This window comes from Zootoca vivipara, chromosome 10 (genome assembly GCF_965207765.1).
Source record: "Zootoca vivipara chromosome 10, rZooViv2.hap1.1, whole genome shotgun sequence".
Classification (NCBI taxonomy): Eukaryota; Metazoa; Chordata; class Lepidosauria; order Squamata; family Lacertidae; genus Zootoca; species Zootoca vivipara.
This window is the reverse complement of record NC_142593.1, coordinates 48,409,931-48,432,447: the sequence shown is the minus strand read 5'-3', so window position 1 is coordinate 48,432,447 and position 22,517 is coordinate 48,409,931. Positions and strand designations below refer to the sequence as shown.

Below are 22,517 nucleotides of genomic sequence, written 5' to 3'. Positions count from 1 at the left end.
AAAATGTAAAAATGTATAACTGTAAATGTTTGTATTTTGATGAAAGGAAAATAAATAAATATGATTCTTAAAATAAAAAAAAGATGTAACATACACAACATGAGAAAGCTTGAAGTATGTGGGATGGTGTTCGGTTTTGTAGTGGGAAAAATTAAATAGTGGGAAAAGGGGGTTAGAGCTTGAAATGGGCTTTCTGGAGTAGGTTTGTAGTATTAGTAAAGGTAAAGGTACCCCTGACCGTTAGGTCCAGTCGCAGACAACTCTGGGGTTGCACGCTCATCTCGCTCTATAGGCCGAGGGAGCCGGCGTTTGTCCGCAGGCAGCTTCCAGGTCATGTAGCCAGCATGACTAAGCCGCTTCAGGCAAACCAGAACAGTGCACGGAAACGCCGTTTACCTTCCCGTCAGATGCTTTTGAACATGCTTTTGAACGGCTAGGTGGGCAGGAGCTGGAACCTAACAATGGGAACTCACCCCATTGCGGGGATTTGAACTGCCAACCTTCCAATCAGCAAGCCCTAGGCTCTGTGGTTTAGACCACAGCGACACCCATGTCCCTTTGTAGTATTAGTAGTCTCTTATTTTTCCATAGGGTTGTCAGCTTTGAGTCCCCATTTCTGCAAGAACCATGTTTCAGATGAGGTTTGACCCAACATTACTTCTCTAATTGTTACAATTCCTGCCAACCTAGCAGTTCGAAAGCACCCCCAAAAGTGCAAGTAGATAAATAGGTACCACTCCGGCAGGAAGGTAAACAGCGTATCCATGCGCTTCTCTGGATTCACCAGAAGCGGCTCAGTCATGCTGGCCACATGACCCAGAAGCTGTACGCCGGCTCCCTCGGCCAGTAAAGCGAGATGGGCACCACAACCCCAGAGTTGTCTTGGACTGGACTTAACTGTCAAGGATCCTTTACCTTTTTTTAAAAAAAAAAATTGTTACAATGCAGAGAAAGCCCCTTGGAATAATTTGGAAACCCTTCAGCAAAGGCTGTTTTTTGTCTAAGCTCATACATCAAACCAGATTAAAGTTCTAATGTGCACTGGAGGCCTGCATATCCTAGCTGCCATTAAATAAAAATTAAATAAAAAAAAGAATTTATAGTTCTACCTAGCTCCAGAGGGATGATTAATGATACCGCATCTATTAAAGCAGTGGTCCTCAACCCCCGGGCCACGGACCGGTACCGTGTCCGTGGATCAATTGGTACCGGGCCGCCCAAGGAACATTTAAATACAATTAAATTAAAATTATTAAATCAAAACAATATAAATAAAATATAAACAATCAACGTCCCCCCCCCTCAGCGGGCCGCAGTAAAATGATCAAACGTTGACTGGTCCGCGGCGATAAAAAGGTTGGGGAGCACTGGTTTAGACCACAGCGTCCCCAGGGTACATGCACAGGGACTGCAAAAATAAGGCCTTTTCAGGCCAACATTTAGCATTTGAAAATCCTGTTGATTTCAATGGGGGAAATGTAAGGACCCACTTTACCTTTCCACTGGAATCACTGAGACATAAAAAGGGTTTAACTTCTGCTAGTTCATGCACCTAGTTTAAAATCTACTACCGTATTACTTTAGCCCAAGCCATGCTGAAGTCAAATACTGTAAGTGACCAGGGATAGATCGATTGATAATCTTCTCATGCTTTCAAATGATGACTTCATGGAGAAACTCTGGACCAAGTCAATGAACTCACCCTGATCTAGTGATTTCTTGTGGGAATCCCATACCCAGAAGGAGAGGGAAGGTCTAAATCAGGTGTGGGGAAACCTCCCCACCCCCGCAGATTTTGCTGAACTACAGCTCCCATCAGCCTCAGCAAGCATGGCCAGGGGTGATGGGTGTTGTACAACATCTGCAGTGTCAAATGTTTCCCTCATCTGGTCTACATCTACAAAGCACTGCATGTGGAGAGCATTCCTTTCTTTTGTAGCGACAGAGGAAGCTCTGCTATGTGGGGTCACATTTCTGCAAATCAGAATCAACATGAGACTCTGGATGAGAGGAATACTTGTGTGTGCGTTCATGAACCAAAGCATGGCACCTGTTCCTTTTCAACATTGCAGAAGGCAAATGCCCTTTGGTTTGTTAAAGGTGGGAGAGCCAAGTTTCTTAGATCAAATTAGTATCCATAGAGCATGAGTGGGGAATTTGTAGACTTCTAAATTCCATCAGTCCCAGTCAGCATAACCAATGGCCAAGGATAATGGGAGCTGGAGTCTAACACCACCCGGAGAATCACAGGTTCCCCATACCTGCTCTATGGCATTCAGTAAAATTAATGAGCAAATGAAATGTCAATTGAATATAAAATAAAGCATTTAATGATCAGTAATTCCATTTAGCTACAACAGCTAATAGCTGCAGAACTCCATATGCAGGAACAATGCACTTCTTGGTAACCAGTGCTGAAATAACAAGGTAAGACCATCACCTTCAGATCAAGTTTATGAGCTTATGGAAGCATATGCTTGGCCACTGGTAGAAAAAAATACACTAGGCTAGTTTAAGATTGGTCTGGTTCAGCGAACCAGTCTTAGTTCTTATATATACTATTGATTTACAGTATAACTCTTACCAAAAGGGACCCCTGGCTATTAAACTCCTGTCAAGAGAGGAATATCTTACAGCCTCTTTAGCTTTTTTCAAACAGATATAAAACCATGGATCAATTTATAAAGATGATTATTTTTAATCAAATTAAGAGGATTTGGAAACCTGTAATCTAGGCTTTGATTTACTGCAGTGATGATGATCCTATTCCTCTGGTTCCCAAACCTCAGTGTTACCCACCAAAATATATTTTGGTACATTACTTCACTTGAATTTAATGAACATAAGCTTGTTTTGAAGTCTTTTAATTCAGTACAATTTAGGGTGTAACATTATGCACTCTTACGCGAGAGCAGTTCTCGCTAACTTAAATTGGGCTTACGTCTGAGTAGGAACGTATACCGTAGGATTGCACTGCAAGTCACGTGCTTCCTCTGACACCTTTTGCATTGACAGTCGCCATTTCAATTTTTAAGATTAGCCTTCTGCAAAATGTCAGCTCCGTTTCTTGTTGCTTGGTATACCCTCTGCCTAAATTGTGCCTAACCTTTTACTAAAATACTTGCTGGGATTTTGCTAACATCATATGATCGGTCTACCCTATACCACATGAGGTGGTAGTGTGAAAAATGAAAAGGGACAGCTGTCTCCAAGTGAGCAGAACTGCTAGATCAAACAGCAGATTGGTAATATGTTCTGTAATATATGCTGAGCTCTGTGTTTCTGGCAGTGTCTACCTATATTACTTTAAAAAATGCTAAGTATCATAGTTTCAGTCAGCAAAGTTTTAAAATGAAGAGACAATGCCTTCAGAAGGTTGAGGTTTCGATGCCATCATGGTTCAGATGAAGAGCAGCAGTTCCTGAGTAAGCAGAAAGGATGTGGTCAGCAGAAACCATACATACTAATCCACCTACCAGCTTCCCATGATATCAAGACCTCAGTTACATAACTGAGTTACATAACTCCTGCCATTATTATTCATCAATGTTATTGTCAAAGCTATGATAAAGTAGTAGTAAAATATCTATCCCTGAACACAGGTGGTAAATGTTGACAAGTGGCACTGAGAAGCAAGAGTATAAACATACTCAAGGCAATCCTGGGGTTTGTAGAAGTGCAAAAAATCTTCAGCATGAACCCCATCAATTTAAAAAGAGACTGAACATGCCCAGCAGGCATGGAATATTTACTGTCAATTGTAAAAGGAAACTGGAAACTGGAATGCACTGCTTGGACTCCTTACAGCAGGGGTTCCCAACAAAATTTTCTCGAGGACCCCTCATCGAGCCGCTATTGTGACAAGGACCCCCATTAATTCCTAATCCTAAAATTAAAAAGTGAGAGGCAATTTAAGAGTCTTTTTATATTTTATATTTATAACGTTTTTTACAGTTACAACAGAGTACTCCATCAGTATACAGTTAGTTTTAAGAGATTAATGGAATGGGAAATAGTCAAAAAAATCAAATATTTGGGAGTGGTAATAACGACAAATAATATAGAGTTGTTCGAAAATAATTATATAAAATTATGGAAAGAAGTCAAAAAAGATATGGAAAGATGGAAGGGTTTAAATTTGTCATTTTCAGGTAGGATAGCCGCTATTAAAATGGCAATATTGCCGAGAATTTTATTTCTATTTCAAATGCTACCGGTGATTGGGAGGAAGGAAATTTTTGACAGTTGGAGGAAAGATCTGAGCAATTTTATCTGGCTGGGGAAAAAAGCGAGAATTCAATATAAATTATTGACAGACGTTAAGGAGAGAGGTGGATGGGGAGTCCCCGATCTAAGGATTTATTACGCGTCGGCTTGTCTATGTTGGCTCAAAGAGTGGATCTCTCTGGAGGATAAAGAGCTCCTAGAAATGGAGGGATTTAGGAATACAATGGGGTGGCATGCCTACCTCTTATTAGAGAATAAAGGGAATTCTAAACATTTCTCTGACCATGTGATAAAGAAATCAATTTTTGGAATTTGGAAGGAATTCAAGAATTTAATTGAACCCCAAACACCATGGTGGGCCTCCCCATTAGAGATGACCGCGATGGGAGGAAGGGGTAAAAATGAGAGGTGGCTGACTTATCAAGATTTAACAAAAAAAGAAGGTGAGGAATTAACTTTAAAATCATATGAAGAAATTAAAACATCTTGCGCCAGCTGGCTTCAATATTGTCAAATTAAGAGTTTATTTAAGGAGCATAAAGAATTAGGATTTAAAAAAGAGAAATCAAAATTGCAAGAAATTATAATTGACAACAATATAAAACCTCTATCCAAAATGTACAAATATTTGTTAGAATGGGAATTAAAAGACGAAGACACGAAATGTGTGATGATTAGATGGGCCCAGGATTTGGGAAGGCCAATCCTCAAATCACAATGGGATACATTATGGAGAAAGACAATGAAATTCACGGCCAGTGCGGGTATTAAAGAAAATATGATGAAATTAATGTACAGGTGGCATTTGACCCCAAACAAATTAGCGAAATTTTATAAAAATGAATCAAAGATGTGTTGGAAGTGTAGTAAGGAGGTAGGGGATTATTTCCATTGCTGGTGGGGATGTCATAAAATTAACAAATTTTGGAGAGACATATATGAGGAGATGAAAAAAATGTTAAGAATCACCTTCAGAAAGAAACCAGAGTACTTCTTATTAAGTTTGATACCCGAGAATATTCCAGAAAATAAGAAAAATGTTTTCCTCTATGCGAGCGCAGCGGCAAGACTTCTGATTGGCCAAAAATGAAAAAAAGAGGAGGTACCCACGGTTCAAGAGTGGCAGTTGAAATTAATAGAATTTACTAATTTAGCAAGGATGACGGCGATAATTAGAAATATATCTAAAGAGAAATCTTTAATGGAATGGGAATGTGTAGAAGTGTATTTTAGGAATAAGGGAATAAAAACTGAGCTTGCGATTTGTTGGGATTAGAGCTACATGGGGATATAGTTATAGTTATATCTATATTTACATTGATACTTGTAAAGTTAAAGAAAGTTAGAGACAATTGACGATCAATAAAAGGGTAATGCAAGTAGTAAGAAGAATATAAGGAAAGCGATATATGAAGGGTTGGGAAGAAATTTTAATGGTAGTGTATGGATGACTTTATTGATGGATTGTAAATTATATTAATTGTTGTTTGTTTGTTTTTGTTTGCTTGTTTATGAGTTTGTATTTTTTTTTTGTTTATGGATATGTTGTTGTTTTTTTAAAGATGAGAAATAGTCTATTTTAAACCTTTAAAAAAAAATAATTTTCAGTTCTTAATGAGATGAACCACTTTTTAACCAATGGTCCATTTTTAACTACGCGAACTGTAGCTTCCGCGAAAAACAACGCTTTGTTTACAAACACTACTGTTTTGCAAAGAGGCAGCGCGCGCCAGGGAGGAGGGAGGGGAATGGAGAAAACAGGGTACCTGTGCAGTAGCGCACAAATGAAGCCGACGTGCGCAAAGCATCTTGGGGAAGTGAGCGTTAGTAGAATGCGCGCACTGCCTCTTTGCAAAGCAGTAGTGTTTGTAAGGTTTCCTGCCAACCTAGCAGTTCGAAAGCACTTCAAAATGCAAGTAGATAAATACGAACCGCTACAGCGGGAAGGTAAACGGCGTTTCCATGTGCTGCTCTGGTTTGCCAGAAGCGGCTTTGTCATGCTGGCCACATGACCTGGAAGCTATACGCCGGCTTCCTCGGCCAATAATGCAAGATGAGCGCGCAACCCCAGAGTCGGTCACGACTGGACCTAATGGTCAGGGGTCCCTTTACCTTACCTTTTAGTGTTTGTAAAGCGCCACCTAACGGCATACAGCAGAACTACTGCCTCTATCTAATTCTAGTTTTGCGCTAGACTCTGCTCATGCAGGAAGCGGCCAAAACACAAAATCTGTTATCATACGAAATATATTTAATATATTTTTTATTCTAATAGCATCTTGCGGACCCCTCTGGCATAGCTCGCGGACCCCTGGGGGTCCGCAGACCACCTGTTGGGAACCACTGCCTTACAGGTTGTGGCATCTTGAAGGAAGGCATGGCTGGCTAGCAGGATCTCTGAACAAAAGCAGACCATCAGGAAAGTGAGGATACACTGCATCATTAAAGAGGAAATTTAAAGGGAAAAGGCAGCATTTTGGGTCACTGTGCAATCAACTGTATTATTTTCAAAATCTCTTTTATCGTGTCTAGCTGTGGCATTTACAAAAACAAGCCACTTTAGCAGTTAGGCCAGATTTCCACCATCTAGCGAGTGGGCAATTTTATACTAAATTGGCCAGAGTCTAAAAGGGCTGAGTGTGAAATATTTAGCTCTGGCATACCTTTATTTGGGGAAGTCAAATAAATGGTGGAGAAGACGTTCCACCAGTTTATCATCACAAATACTCGTATTTGTGTTTTTCTATACAGGTAGCTTGCATCTTATCCTTATTATACAGTACTTGTATGATCGCAAAATAAGAAAATTCCTTCAGTAGCACCTTCAGTAGCACCTGTATGATCGCAGTTATGTGTAGATGAGGTGGCTAGCTAAATAAATAAATAAATAAATACAGTAAATAAATAAATAAATGGGGAATAGAGGAAACCTACCCTCCATCTGCTTTTCTTTCTGCCCCCTACCACAGCTGCAATCACAGGCTTATTCAACTTTGGGAAGTAGCTGCGAGGGCTCTGGCGGGATCCCAAAGCCCTTGCTCTTCCTTCCCAGAGCTAGGCAAGCAGGGGTGCCAACTCCTGGGAAGTGAGCCCTTCAATATCCAAAAAAAATCAGGGGGTGGAGAAGGCCAAGCACAGAGCTGAGCACAGCACAGCTTCAGTGGCCAGCTCCTCCTCCTCCTCTTGCCGCAGAAGCGAAGAAGTGTTGAAGCAGTTCCCTGCTGGTGGCAGCGGCAGCAGCAGGAGCTACCAGCCATTGAAGCCACTTTGCCACCACATTTGGCTCCGCCCCCTGGCTCCTCCCAACATCCTGATGTTGTTGTGCATGCAACCTCTCTCTCTCTCTCTCTCTCTCTCTCTCTCTCACACACACACACACACACACACACACACACCATTGCCCTTGCATGTTGATGCCTCTGTGGACAAGCAGCCCTACTTCTTGTAGGAGGGGTGGTTCTAGCCTGGCTTTCAGCATTTTTGCATCTACGCGTGGGCCCTTGTGTAAGAAGTGAGTTACCTGTCTTTGCCTGTGAGGGTATTATTGAAACTGGAGGGCCTCCTATTAGAAGATATGGGAAATTCTGTTCTGCCATTCTCACACCTGTGAATTTGGTCTAATCTTGGTCTAATCAAGGAATGAAATTAAGGTTCTCCACAGCTGATAGTTAAGTCGGAACTAAATGTTTCTTTTTGCTTAAATGCTGTTACTGTTGCAGTTTAATCATGCCTATGACTGTAGGAATCTCTGCCTAGTGTAGGAAAGGACTCTAAGGTAAAGAGAGAAAAATCTTGGTACTGTATATTGAGCCTTTCTAGCTCAGATGAAACAAGAGTTATTTATAGGAACATTCTTAAGTTTGAATAGGTTCAAATCTCTCCTTATTTGCCTCTTTGTCCACCAGAAAGAATGTCCATGCTGCTACATCTGTATATTCAGTATAGTCCTCCTCCTCCTAGCCAGTTATCCCTAAGCAATCTCCTCTGCTGAGAATGAATCAAAAGGGATTTGTGCTTTTGCTCAGAGTCCAGAGGAAAACAGCCTATCCTGTTACAGCTTAATCACACTTGAAATGTGCCTTCTGAATTGAACATGCTTGTAGTATGACTTTTTCCCAACATTGAGGACAGCTTGTTGAAAACACACTGAGTTAATCTTGGTGACTGATCTATTGGAAAACTGAATTACTCAGTCTAATAACATCTTCATCTCATCAAAATAAGAAAAGGGGCACAGGAAGAGATTAGCTGATAGGATTTCCTGAAAGAATATTATGCCATGGTGGTGGAATTTAGCTCTCTAATATTCAGGATATGTGAACTAGCCTATCTTACTGCCCTTTAAGCTGCACTGTTATTTTTTTGTTCCCTACGATTTTGTCAATGATGTCACAGTGCAACATCTGCTGTAGTGATGTCATGGATGGCCACAAAGGAAATCATAAAGGGTGGTGGTAATCTGATTATGGTAAAAGGCAGAAGGGCAAATGAGCCCTGGACAGTGAGGGCGAAGAACAAAATTGTGCCAAAAAGCTACAGCCAGGAGCAAAAACAAAAGCATTGCCAAGCACCCTCTAGACAGCATAAACATTCAGCGAGACAAATATATAAATAAATATTTTGTTCCTGGCATCCGGATGTCTCAAGAGACAATGGAGTGTGCTTCCAGGGGTGACGTAAAACCTCTGTGTTATCAACACCTAAGTGAACTCCCCGGTGCACAAAGCCTGGGCAGTGTTTATGGAGGTCCTAGGCTCCCTAGACATCAGGACCCCTCTCTCGGCCTCGTTGATGTGGTCCAAAGGAAAGCAGAATAATATGTTTGGCAGCAGCTTGGCTGCAGGAGTTGCTGGAAGGAATAATGCAAGGCACCATCCAACCGCCTTAGGGATGCTGCTCAAGATTTGTGTAGGGCTTTTACTACTTCTGTTTGCTTTTGTTGTATGACTGTGACAGGCAAAATCATGTACTTTTATCTTGTTATTTATTAATCTAGTAGAGGGCGTTGATTCAGTTTAGAGGTTGGTATGGTTTGCATGTATTGTGAAACCACAATTTAGTGTAAGCACATGACCCTTAGGCTCATGGACAGCCCTCTCTCTTTCTGGCATTTCACACATTTCAGTGGCCTGCTTCCTTAAGATTTATGAGGCAGAGATATCTCCACTCAGTATTTAAGGAATTGCTTGGCTCAACTATTCACTCCTCTCTTAATTTTCAGCACATCACGTTATTTTCCGCCATGAGAACTACTCATTTAAAATCAGTAAGAATCATCTCAGGAGAGATCTCACTCTTGTTAGGTTCCAATTAATGCCTTCTACATTTCTTGAAGGTAGAATGACCTTCAAGGTACTATATCCAGTGGTTTTTTCAGGGGGTACTCAAGGGTACACAGTACTGGCATCTCTTTTTGTTGTTGTTTAAAAGTGTGGCAATTACTGTAACAACTTCATGGTGAGTACTAGCACCTATTTTTCTACAAAAAAGCACTTCCTATATCTGCTACCCAGATAGGTTTGAATCCCTGTGACGGGGTGAGCTCCCGTTGCTTGGTCCCAGCTCCTGCCAACCTAGCAGTTCGAAAGCACGTCAAAATGCAAGTAGATAAATAGGAACCGCTACAGCGGGAAGGTAAACGGTGTTTCCATGTGCTGCTCTGGTTTGCCAGAAGCGGCTTTGTCATGCTGGCCACATGACCTGGAAGCTATACGCTGGCTCCCTCGGCCAATAATGCGAGATGAGCGCGCAACCCCAGAGTCGGTCACGACTGGACCTAATGGTCAGGGTCCCTTTACCTTTTACCTTTTTTATATCTGCTACAGTGGGTTGGATGAGATCAAGGACCTGCCTATTATCAGTTTAACTGTTCATTGGCACAAGATATTAGAGAAAATATATCACTGATTTGTTAAAAGAAAGAAAGAAAGTTGAAACTGATTTGTGTGTCAGAAGGTAGATTTTTATTTAAGGTGGATATCAAGATAAAAGAGTTCCTGACTTCTTAGTGACAAGCCAAGGGAGCAAAACATACTTTCTAAGGCAAATGTGGAATATATTGTTGAAGAAGTTTCATTATTTTGATGTTTTGTTTTTATTTTTGTATTTTTTATAATGGTTAATGGTTACTTACTAAAACTGAAACTGGAAATTGGTATGATGGGATTGAACTGGACTTATAAATTATTCTACTCATTGATCCAACTGCAAGGCTTTGATAAATGCTTAACTTTGTTTTATTTATCATCACATTTGTTGTCTCATGTCCCTCTCCCCTGCTTTGCACTGTGACGACCCATGGTTATAAGCAGTAAATGTGAACTGAGTGGCATTATTTTCCTATGGTAGCTTGAAATATCAGATGTAATATCCAAATATAAATGAGCACACTGCACGATGGCCCAAATTCAGGAGTGACGTGAATAGCAGTATGTGATACATGCTGTTAAGTTGGTATAACTTACACATCAAGGGTGTGGAAGGACAGCAGGTTGCAGAAAGTACATTAGCCGTGGGGAAAGAAGGTAAACAGAATTAACTTCTTATGACATAGCCATATGGAAATTCCCATTTCCATGGCTGGAAAGAGTTGGCGCTAGAGAGAACAGCTGGCTTCTAGCTCACTGACAAAAGGGTAATGCAGGGTTGGGAACATAGACGGGTCCTTGGTTTGGTGGTAGTGTGCATGATTTGTAATGAAGAAAGATTGCAAGTAGACAGCCTGTGAAAAATCTCTGCCCGAAGGCTTGGAGAGCTGCTGCCTGTACAGAAGAAGCAGTACTTATTTTTTCTTCAATTAAAAAAAATATATTTTCTGGGTGGCTTACAAATAAAACAAAATATAGAACCAAAGAAACAAAAAAGCTGATAAAAGGAATAAAAAGCAGCATACATAAAATGAGAATTAAAATGCCTTTGACGTGGGTCATTCTGAAGAGAGCTTTGCAAAAGCAGGACTCCATCGCCATGAAGACTCTTTCTCTATTATCACCTGAGATGGCAAAGTTACTCATATGAAGACATCTGAAGATTATTGTGCCGTGCAGGCGGGCTTATTTTAGCGAGTGATACTTGGGTCTCAGACCATTTAAGACTTCAAAGGCAAGCACTGCCACCATTATTCTTTTTTATACCTTCTCTTATAACTCTGGAACTTGTGGTAACCCAGTTAGATTGATGGGCAGCAGTAGGTTCATGAAAGAAAAAGGAAGCACTGTTTCCCTCAATCCATAATTAACTGGTGAAATTCACTAATCACAGTATGTGGTGATGGCAACAAATTTAGACAGACTTAAAAAAAATGATATAAAGTTATGGTTCTATAGCCATAATACTTCAATGGAATCCCCAGTGCCAAGAAGCAGTGTACATGCGAAAACCAAATGTTGGGGTTAAACAACTGGGGAGAGCTGTTGCCTTCATGCCCTTCCAAGGAACATCTGGTTGGTCTCTGTTGGAAACTGAAACTGAATACTGAAGAAGTCAGACATTTGGTCTAACCCCTTCCCGTCCTCCCCCATTATTACATTTATAAGACCATTTAATGCAATGTAACCCAGCGCCCACTACCACTGCTTTCTGCTGTGTCAGAGGGGCCAAGTCAGAAGGTAGAAGCATCGCAATCACAGCGGACAGTACTCAGTGAAACATTTTAAGAAGGGAATTGACCAACTGGAACATGTCTAGAGGAAGGCGACCAACCAAGATAGGGCAGGGTCCAGAAACCAAGTCCAAATAGGAGTGGTTGAAAACACTGGGTATGTTTAGTCTGGAGAAGAAAATATTAAGGGGGATGTTGTAAAGGTAAAGGTAAGTTGATATAACTTACACATCAAGGGTGTGGAAGGACAGCTGGTTCCAGAAAGTACATTAGCCGTGGGGAAAGAAGGTAAACAGAATTATCTTCTTATGACATAGGTAAAGGTAATGGTACCCCTGACCGTTAGGTCCAGTCGTGGAAGACTCTGGGGTTGCAATGCTCATCTCGCTCTATAGGCCGAGGGAGCTTGTGTTTGTCTGCAGACAGTTTCCGGGTCATGTGGCCAGCATGACTAAGCCGCTTCTGGCAAACCAGAGCAGCACATGGAAATGCCATTTACCTTCCCGCCAGAGCTGTACCTATTTATCTACTTCCACTTTGATGTGCTTTCAAACTGCTAGGTTGGCAGGAGCTGGGACCAAACAACAGGAGCTCACCCCATCGCAGGGACTCAAACCACCGACCTTCTGATCGGCAAGCCCCAGGCTCTGTGGTTTAGACCACAGTGCCACCCATGTCCCAAGGGGGATGTTGTAGTTGCCTTCAAATACCTGAAGGGCTATCACATAGAAAATGGAGCAGATTTGCTCTCCGTTGCTTCAGAGAGCAGTACTAGAATGAATGTGGGGGAATTGCAAGGAAGTGGATTTCAGCTGAACATTGTTAGGATTTTTTTTAATGGTGAGAACTGTTTGACAGTGGAACAAACTGCCTCAAGAGATGACGGGCTCTGCCTCTCTAGGGGTATTTAAGCAGAGAATGGGTGGCCATTCTCAGAGCTCATGCAGTTGCATTCTGCACTGCAGGTCATGCACTGAGCAGGATGCTTTGACTATATGTCTTCCAGGCTCCCTCCCAACTCTTTGATTCTATGACTGAAGCTGTATGCTTCAGCAAGGGCAGAAAAAGTTAGGGTAAACAAGCAAGGGAAAAGCAATAGCGACCAGGCAGGATGCAAGTCCGACAAGAACCTGGAAAAGACTTGGAAATCGTCAGGGCAGACCAAGACATAAGAGACCGAGGGAGAAACAAGCAGGTTCAAATATACACTCAATGTGAAGCACACTCAAAGTGAAGCACAGCCAGCCAACAAGTTCTTTGCAGCAGCAACAACCTTTCCTTGATTTCTTTTATAGGAACTATTGTGATAATGGAGTCAAAGGAAGCACAGAATCTCATGGGCAAAACTACAGGTTGCGTAGTCCAGTGCTTGCTTTTAAAAATTAAAGCTGCTTCAGGAAGTGGAAAATTCAGTGTGAAGGAAGGGGATGCTTAATCCTTTCTCTCCTGGTCTTCCACTGTTCAGAATACACACGTAGACTTCTCCAAGCAAGCACAACCAATACTGGCATTATTTAAAGTCTGGTTTGCTTCCATTTAAAAAAGTGCTCCAAATCTGAAGATTAAAAGATGGAAGCTACATGGTGTGCTTTGCAACTGAAATGAGATTTGAACTCATGCCTCCTTAGTTCAGATCTATCCATCCTTGCTGCAACTGGGTTCAGTAATGCCTGACAGACTAATGCAAAGTGCAAACAACTGTGATTACAAATGACACTTCATCCAGATCAGAGAAAAGGTAGGATATCAGGACTCAGGGGTGTTCATGTGAGAGGGGAAGGTGAAATCTTCACCCTAGTGATTGGCAACTGTATAAGGCCCATTCTTGCCACTTTCACACCCATCCCCAGTTTTCACCCTTGTCCAGTGTCAGCAAAACCCCTGCAGCTTATATGCTCCTTAAAATAAAACACTGCTTCTAATGGGACACCTGTCCTGGATTAGTTACAATAAATCAGTATCTGTATTTATTTCAGCTCCTCTAGGGAGATGGATGAGAAACATTGTTTAAATAATTCAAGAGCTCGCTTGAGTGGCACTAAGTGTGAAAGGCAGGAGAAACCTGGTATGATCTTGATCTCCAGCCTTTATGCTGCATTATGAAAATTAGTAAGTGTGAAAAAATCAGGGGTGACACCAGAAAAATATACATATGGTGCTGGGCATACAGATGGTGGGCAGAAAGAGCAAAGTACATTTTGGCAGTGAGTTGTGTTTTCGTGTGTGTGTGTGTGTTTGTGTGTTTACAATTGCTTCATTTCTGAAAGAGAAAGAAAGGTACAATATAGGTTACCAGATGTCCCCGTTTCCCAGGGAGAGTCCCCGGATTTACAAATCAGCCCCCATACAAAATCCATTGCACTTGAAAAGTGTCCCCAGATTCATTGAAAAAAATCTGGTAACTTTATGAATATATTCCATATTAATGCTCTTATCTCAAGTGCATTTTCCCCTCCTGACATGAGTCCTGGAAGTTAATGGAGTTATGTTGATGGGAGTTAACTTCCAAGCACACTTCAGACTGCAAACTTAGTTTAAAATTCCAGTTTGTAACTGTGGAAAGTGCTTTCTCTCTACAAAGGTCCAGCAATGAGAACAAGCTACTCTTTCCTAGCTCTACCTAGAGATGCCATGGATTGAACCTGGAACCTTCTGCACGGACTCAGTCACTGAGCTACAGTTCTTTCCCACAGACCTCATTTATGCTAAATCACAATGAGGACTAGCTAAATACAGAACAGAGAGTGTCTCCAGAACAGTAAAAGAATGAAAAGGGGGGATAATGCACTCAACATTAATTTTAATAAAGTCAGTGTTTGAGCTGATATGAACTGAATAGCACATCTGTTAACAAAAAGTATTGTTTCTGGAGCATGAATTTCATTTTAGGACACCAGAAAATAGTTACTGCATTTGCTTTGCAATAATCCCAGTTAGTGCCTATTCACACACAGCCATTGCTCCCAAAATGGATTCGTGGTGAAACCTCCCCACTGTGTTCACATCAGATCACACACATAAACAGACAACTGATGTGTGTCTTGAAGACACATGAATGCAGAAGATAGGGGACAAAGGGTGCTGGAAAATTCCTTCCTACAACACGGCCGCCTCCATCTTGGCTGGTCTTCTCCTTTGTCTTTAACTCCATCACAAATCCACTCAAATCATAGTTCCAATAGCTTACTTCTATCTCATCTTCACATAAATTTTGCCATCCACAGCCAATATAATGAATTTTCTTAATCTTTTGACCACTTGACAGCTTTTGACAGCTGTCAAAACACTTTTTCCTTATTAATGCTGAGCCTCAAGGGGTGCCAGCGTCGGGAGCTGAGAAGGGTTAGAAAAGTCTTTCTTTCTCTCGGGTCCACAGTCCAGAAAACTTTTTCCCCTTCGGCTTGGGAATATTTAATGCGCCTCCCGATTAGCCATTAGGAAGAGATCGACTTCCGTTTTTTAAAATCTCTCCCTATTTTCCAGATTAAAATTTTTAAAGTCCAAATGGAAATTTCACTTACTTTCTAAAAATCTTTTATTTTCTTGGAAGAATCCGCCGATTGCCGGGTAAGGACTCGGAGCTTCGCTTCTTGGAGGTAAGATGTAACCCAAAATGGCTCCCACGATTCCACTCCGCTGGCTCTCGATCGCTCTACTGAGCTCTCGGGCAGCAGAGGATTCGCAAAACGGAGCAGCCGCTGGGCGCATAAGTCACCGGGACGCTCTACCCGTGTTTCTACGGGGAGTCCGCTCGCTCTGCGGACTTCCCCCCCCCTCCGCGAGGCCAGGGACTTCAGAGCGCGAAGTCCCTGCGTCCTTCGCCGGCGCGACGAACCGGAAGTCTGAAGATTTAATATCCTATTCCTTGAATCAGGTAGTCATTCAAACAGATGAGTCTTTAAGTAGAAAATTGTTATCTTTAAACCTGGACACAAACCCACTTCTTCCACCACAGAGACACCATTTCTGACTGTGTGAACATGTGACATAGCCTTGTTCCACTCATTATTTCATTTCCTTAAAAGAGCAGTTCTCAATATCTATTTCTTGGCACACTTGTGGAAGCTGGGCATATATACCCAACATGAGATTATCTCAAACAAATATGATCAAAATCACTTTTGAGTGAAGCAGACTAGAGAGTGGGATGCATATTTTTTCAGTGAGAAAAAAGGTGTGTGTGTGTGTGTTTTCATCCTTTTTCACTTCCTTGCAACTCCCTCACATTGTGACCAGCGGAGACCAGCTGTATCTGGACAGGAATAGCACCTCAAAGGATATCTGAAAGCAGTCAAAATGAGCTTGCAACAAGGTTGAGGAACACAGAATGACTAGCCTAACAATAACAAATGCTACGTTTTATTGGGGTGTGTGCGTTCTTGTTCTTGTTTTTCTCTTGATTATGTATTTTGTGGTTTTATATTGTGGTTTTATCCTGTGAACCGCCCTGAGACCTGCAGGTATAGGGCAGTTTACAAATTTAGTTCATTCATTCATTCACTAATAATGTAAAGCCTTGCATAGTAAAATTATTGATAAAATATTTTGGGATTAATAAAGCAATAATTAAATTCTTTATGAATGTTCCATCTGACAGCTGTTTGTTCAGTTGCTCAAAATGATGTATTTGATTCCTTGAAGACAGCTGCCCTGGCTTCTGTCTTAACAGCTATCCCACTTTCTTTCATAATTAAAATTCTTCTTCCTCCCTTGTCCTCATCTAACCCTCTTCTCACTCCAGTCTTCACAGGGTCCCATTGAATTACTGAAGGCTGCCTTATTTGATTGGTTATATTGGAGACAGTCTGTCAGTCCTTAACTTGGTTCAATCTCAATTCCCCCCCCCAGGGGTTAATCAAAAAACTTTGATGTTTTCACAACCCCCTATAAGGCCACTGTACAAGCTTTTCTTGAGATACCTGTGGAATCACTGGTCCATCTGGGCAAGTGGGACACAGTCCCACCAAACACAGTCTGCCCTCAGCCAACCTGGGGTGGTCCTGGCTGTGGCCATCAGCCTCCTTCTCTCTCTCTCTCTCTCCTCCCCCCCCCATTCTCAGTGTTGCTTTTGTGGAATTCAACAGAGTAGGATGGGGATGGAACCAGAATTAGTTAGCTTTGTCTAAAGGTAAAGGTAAAGGGACCCCTGACCATTAGGTCCAGTCGTGACCGACTCTGGGGTTGCGCGCTCATCTCTCATTATTGGCCGAGGGAGCCGGCGTATAGCTTCCAGGTCATGTGGCCAGCATGACAAAGCCGCTTCTGGCAAACCAGAGCAGCACATGGAAACGCCGTTTACCTACCTTGGCAAGTGATAAATGCAATCATCAGAAAGCAACTGGGGCCAACCTGAGGACAAGAGGAACTGAAGCCATTGATTGGGGAGAGTGATGTTTTTAAAACTACACAGTGAAGCAGCATGTGACCCGAGCTGCACTCCAAAATAATTTGCAAGTCACATCGGATCTCAAGGAACAGCTCTCACACTGTGCACAGCTCTATGCAATCCAAAAAAATGATATCTGGTATATTCTGCAACATTATAAGGCATTTTAAGCATGCTTCTGGATCAAGTGATGTAAATAACTGGGGTGACAAAGTTGTCTGATTTGGTTCTAAAAATGACAAACTGTGACCCGCTTTTAAATACCTTGGTACACTAAAGCCCTGTCCAGGCATTTGCAATGGGTACACTTGGTACACTAAATTCAGGCATTATTAAAATGTGTAAGCTACCACAGAGGGGTGTGAGGACAAGTTCTTCAAATCAAAATGAGCAGGAAGTCTCAATGGATGTAAGAGACTGTAAACTCAAGTAAGGCAACATAAGTGGACACAGAGGGGGCAAAGCCAGTGTGTTCATCCCCACTGCCTCCCCCATGGGACCTTACATGTCTTAGTAATGCTTGTGAAGAAGAAGAAGAAGAAGAAGAAGAAGAAGAAGAAGAAGAAGAAGAAGAAGAAGAAGAAGAAGAAGAAGAAGAAGAGTAGTAGTAGTAGTAGTAGTCTGGATTTGATATCCCGCTTTATCACTACCTGAAGGAGTCTCAAAGCGGCTAACAATCTCCTTTCCCCTCCTCCCCCACAACAGACACCCTGTGAGGTGGGTGGGGCTGAGAGACTTCAAAGAAGTGTGACTAGCCCAAGGTCACCCAGCAGCGGCATGTGGAGGAGCGGAGACGCGAACCCGGTTCCCCAGATTAGGAGTCTACCACTCTTAACACCACACTGGCTCTCATGGCTTATATTATATCATCAAAGGCTTCGGTTTTCAAATTAGAGGTACATAACAATGAGTTGGCTATGAAAATGTATCCAAATGGTGGTTTACTCAGATGTGCAGTCTTCTTCTCAAGTGTAAAGCTCAGGAAAAGCCTGTTTCTTTCCCATTTGTAACCAATAAGGCTGTGCACATCACTGATTGGCTGGCACTTGTGACATCTCCAAACTACTTCCCCACCTCCCTTTGAGCAGTCTTTCTAACAATGGTTGCTTTTTCAATAAAGCAGGGAATATTGCCTTTTTAAAAAGAGAGGTGGAGAGAGGGGGGGGGCAGCTTGCCTTAAGCACCAGAGTTGGAGCGTCAGGGAGAACTAAGCATTGGATTTAGAGCAAGTGCACTTGTTATTTGTGGGGCTGAGCCAAGCCCACTCCCAGGGCCAGCCAGTTCATGAGGTGGGGTGAAGCAGCCACCTCAAGCGGCACCCCAGTGCTAGCTTCCGATGAGATCTCACGAAATCTCACAGAGTGCACAAAATCTTGTGAGAGTTCTAGCAAGATTTAACCAGAACCCGCGATCACTGCCACTGCTGCACAACCTGGGTAAGGGTGGTGGAGCGGAGCAGCACATTTGCCTTTTGCCTCAGGCAGAGAAATGGGATGCACAACCCCTGCTCACGCCATAGCAGAAAAACCTACTGAGATAAGCCTAGATCACTCAATTGGTTAGAGCATGGTGCTGATCATTTCAAGGTTGCAAGTTCAATCCCTGTATGGGACAGCTGTATAAGACAATGCTTTTTGCTAAAAAAAAAAATTAGGCAAAAATTGGGTGTCGTCTTATACACGGATAGTGAATCCAGAGGAGGGATGTGCAATTAATTGCAGTAGTAAGCAGGAGATTGGCAGCGGCGATTGGGCGGGTGACTGGTGGCTGCAGCAATTGGGCAGGCGATTGGCGGCTGTGGTGAGGCGGGCAAGCAATTGGCTGCGACGAGGTTTGCGATCGGCAGTGTCTGTGGCAAGTGATTGGCAGTGGTGGGCAGGTGGGTGAGTGAGTGATTGGCGGAAGTGACCTCCCCCACCACCCCAAAAAGCTAAACAACTTAATTTCTTAATTTTGGGTTTCAAAAAATTGGGGCCGTCTTATACATGGGGGTGTCTTCTACATGGAAAAATACGGTAATTGCTTTGGTATTATGCCTTTTGAAGCTGTGCCTACATGCACACACAAATGAATTCTCAGGGAACTTCGGTGGAGTAACATTAATATAAAAAGTTAAGGTACACAAATAGCCTATGTGGGTGTTTTGTTGTGTCCCAGAAACTTGTCCAATGGCCAGTTCCCTCTGCATTTCAGTGACACCAGTGACCTTTGGCAAGTTTGAGAAATGGCACTTTGTCATGTTAGGCCTGTCATTAACATTGCTCTGAACTGGCGACATAGAGTGGGTATATGGTTGATGCTCTCCCAGCAATGCAAATATGTTATGATTCTGAAGCATGCTAGTTTCAGAAGTGCTATCCAATGACTTACTTAAAGCTAGCACCATTGGCTTTTAGGATCTGTGAACATGTGAAGTGCTCTTAAGCTTTCAAAAGCATTTCTGTTTTTAGCTGCAGTTTTACGGTGGGCTGCATGTTTTAGACTGTATTTTTAGAGTTTATAGTTGCATCTTTTGATTTTAACAAAAAGGCAGAAATTTGTGAATTACATCTGTGCAGTGCACAAATGGATATACTAAAAAGGCTGCATTTTTTGAGGCCTGATGAAAGCCATGTGGAAGCTGAAAGTTTGCTTCTGCCTCTTCAACAAGTTGGCAGTGTTTATTTTGTCCTTTGTTTCTTTGCCAGTGAGCCATATACTATAGTAAGGATGTTCCGAACAATGACCCAGGTTGCACATCACATTAAATCATAGTTTAAAATACGCTTCTGCATACTCCTCAAAGTTCCAGGGATGCTCCTCCCTTGGTTTACCATGTCTTCCAAGATTATGCTCCCAAAGAAAGCACAATCAGTAGCAAATAATTGTTCTTGGTTTATCACACACAGTTTGTTTCGGGAAATCAAACCACAAACCCATGTTCAGCTGACACAACAAGCCAGGCTTTTGTCAGTAGCACAGCAGGAACGGGGACAGACGGAAACAGAGAACTTTTGAGCAGTGTGGACATTCACATTAAAGCATAGTCTGTTTTTTAAAAAATTATAAAGTTTAACTGAGCAGCTGTGGGAGGGAACAAAGAGATCTCAGTCACTGATTGTCTCACGTCTCACTAGTGTCTGCCTGCTCGCCAACAGCAGCCGGCAATCGGACACAGCAACAGCCTATCCAAAACAGCCCTTGACGCAGCAACCCACCCACCAAATCACCACTGATAAGCTCCTGATCCAACCAATCGCACACACACACCCCTCTGCACAACCCGTGTATAAGACTACCCTAGATTTTAAACATTATTTTAGAGTTAAAAAACCTTGTCTTATACACGGAAAAATGTGGTGAATTTGGTTTCCCGTGACGACCGAACCTGGGACTGTAACTTGCCTCTTCATAAGAAGCCAGGATCACGAGCCAGCCTTAAACCATGGTTTTCTGCTGGCTTACAAATCCTGGCTTTATAGGGAGAAATAAACCATGAGTGGTGTAGGAGAGCTGAAAACAATGCCAATATGTTTCACATCTGGCAACCAATGCACCCCTTTGGTTTCAGATAGTGCATGGGTAGACGAGTCTTAAAAGCCTGGGATACAAATTTTCATGGCCCTCTGGTGGCTAAGCCTCCTGATCAAACTAAGCCTCCTGATGTATATTGTTCTCCAGGCACACACACCCGTGACATGCGCGAGTGACATCAGCATGCCGTGGGCATGCCAATATGACATGGGCATGCTGACATCACATGCATAAGCCCCGCTGTCACGGTGGCAAGGCAGCACACCTGGTGTAAAAAGAGGAGGAGATAAGAAATTACAGAAGAGGAGTAATTTCTGAGTTATGTTGTTGAGAGGAAAAATCTAAAATAAAAAGCATTCACCACTTAAAGTCTCTAGACCAGTAGCTTGTGTCTAAAATGAGGAGACTAAGGAATGTTACCTCCAAAACCAATGTTGGTACTTAGCTGGAGGAAAGCTGAACTATGGAGCTCCTTGCCACAAGGGCATTTCCAATGACTCTGGAGGTAACAGGAATTGGTCTCTTCATTATGTCATTAACTGCCTGCTGATTATGCCAAACTTCACCTTAATTCTGTGTTTGCTCTGCCCCTCCATCATCAATTTGTGATTGGCAGGCCTCAGTAATTTTCTGCCCCCTCTGGTGGGCGCTGAGAGTAAAATGTCTTGAAGCACCACCACCCCCGCTCTAGTTAAGATTTAAGAAATGCAACACTAGATTCACTTATTAGGATTACTTTTGAACCAGCTGCAGATGCTGTGCCTTTCATACAAAACACTGTCTGCATCCATAGAAACAATTTCAGGATTTAGTCAGCTACTGAAAAAGATTGTTATAGAAGTGCTCTCTTGAGTTCCAATTCTGATTGCAGGTCAGATATGTGAGTCAGTAGTTCTAAGGTGATATTAGCAGAGGCATGAGTGTGTGTTTTTTAATCTAAGTCTTGTGCTATACCGGACAAGTGGTCCAATTTCTTTCCAGCTGTCATGAGACCATGGTGGATGACTAGTGCTCTGAATCAGAGTGCCGATCACTCACAAACTACAAATTCAGATGCAGGAAAAGGTCACCATTCTACTTGCCACTAGTCAACATGGAACAGCAAGACCAAAACAAGGTAGGGAGGGGAATGGGTAAGGCAAAGGTATTTTAAACACCCACAGCAGGAAGCAGCACCTCGACTTTGGTACATTGCTTTCAAGGACTGGCTTTCTAGATGGCCCCAGAAACTGAACTCAATCACCTATGCATGCAACAATGGTGAACCAAGGTTCTATAGTCCAGATCAGCACCCTGGAAACCCCATGTAAGTCACGATGAGCCTGTTTAAATGAACAGCGGGCTAGATGTATAATAAATAACTAGTAAGGTAACTTTGAGATCAGTGCACATTTTAGGGTTAGGATAATTGCACAGCAACCTCCATTCTGAAGTTGTTCCTAACTCCAAAAGTATTTTGAATTCCACCTGCCCATTTGCTCCTCTACACAGGGTTGAGAAACTTTGGCTAGCAGTGAAGAGAAATATACTGCTTGAATAAGGCGCATGGAACAGATTCAGTATCAGATTTCTCTTCCCAGCTGTCTACAAGTCCCATTAGTGCTGCTCACTATTATCAAGACCTTCCCACACCTGCCCTCTCTCTATAATTAGGATGGCTTATGGTTTATCTGGGCCTTTTTCAAAACCAGATTTCCTTAACAGCAGTAGCTGTCAATCACATCGGCTTGAATGGTGAAGACTTTCAGGATCCGCATTCTGTTAAGACAAGTAGTACTGAAGTACATTAAA

The 22,517-nt window shown here is 42.4% G+C and overlaps 1 protein-coding gene across 5 annotated transcripts in view; it reads right to left on the bottom strand.

The window, feature by feature from the left end:
- The window catches only part of ALPK2 (alpha kinase 2), a 71,181-nt gene that overhangs the window by 36,406 nt on the left and 12,258 nt on the right, over positions 1-22,517 (bottom strand). The window lies entirely within an intron of this gene.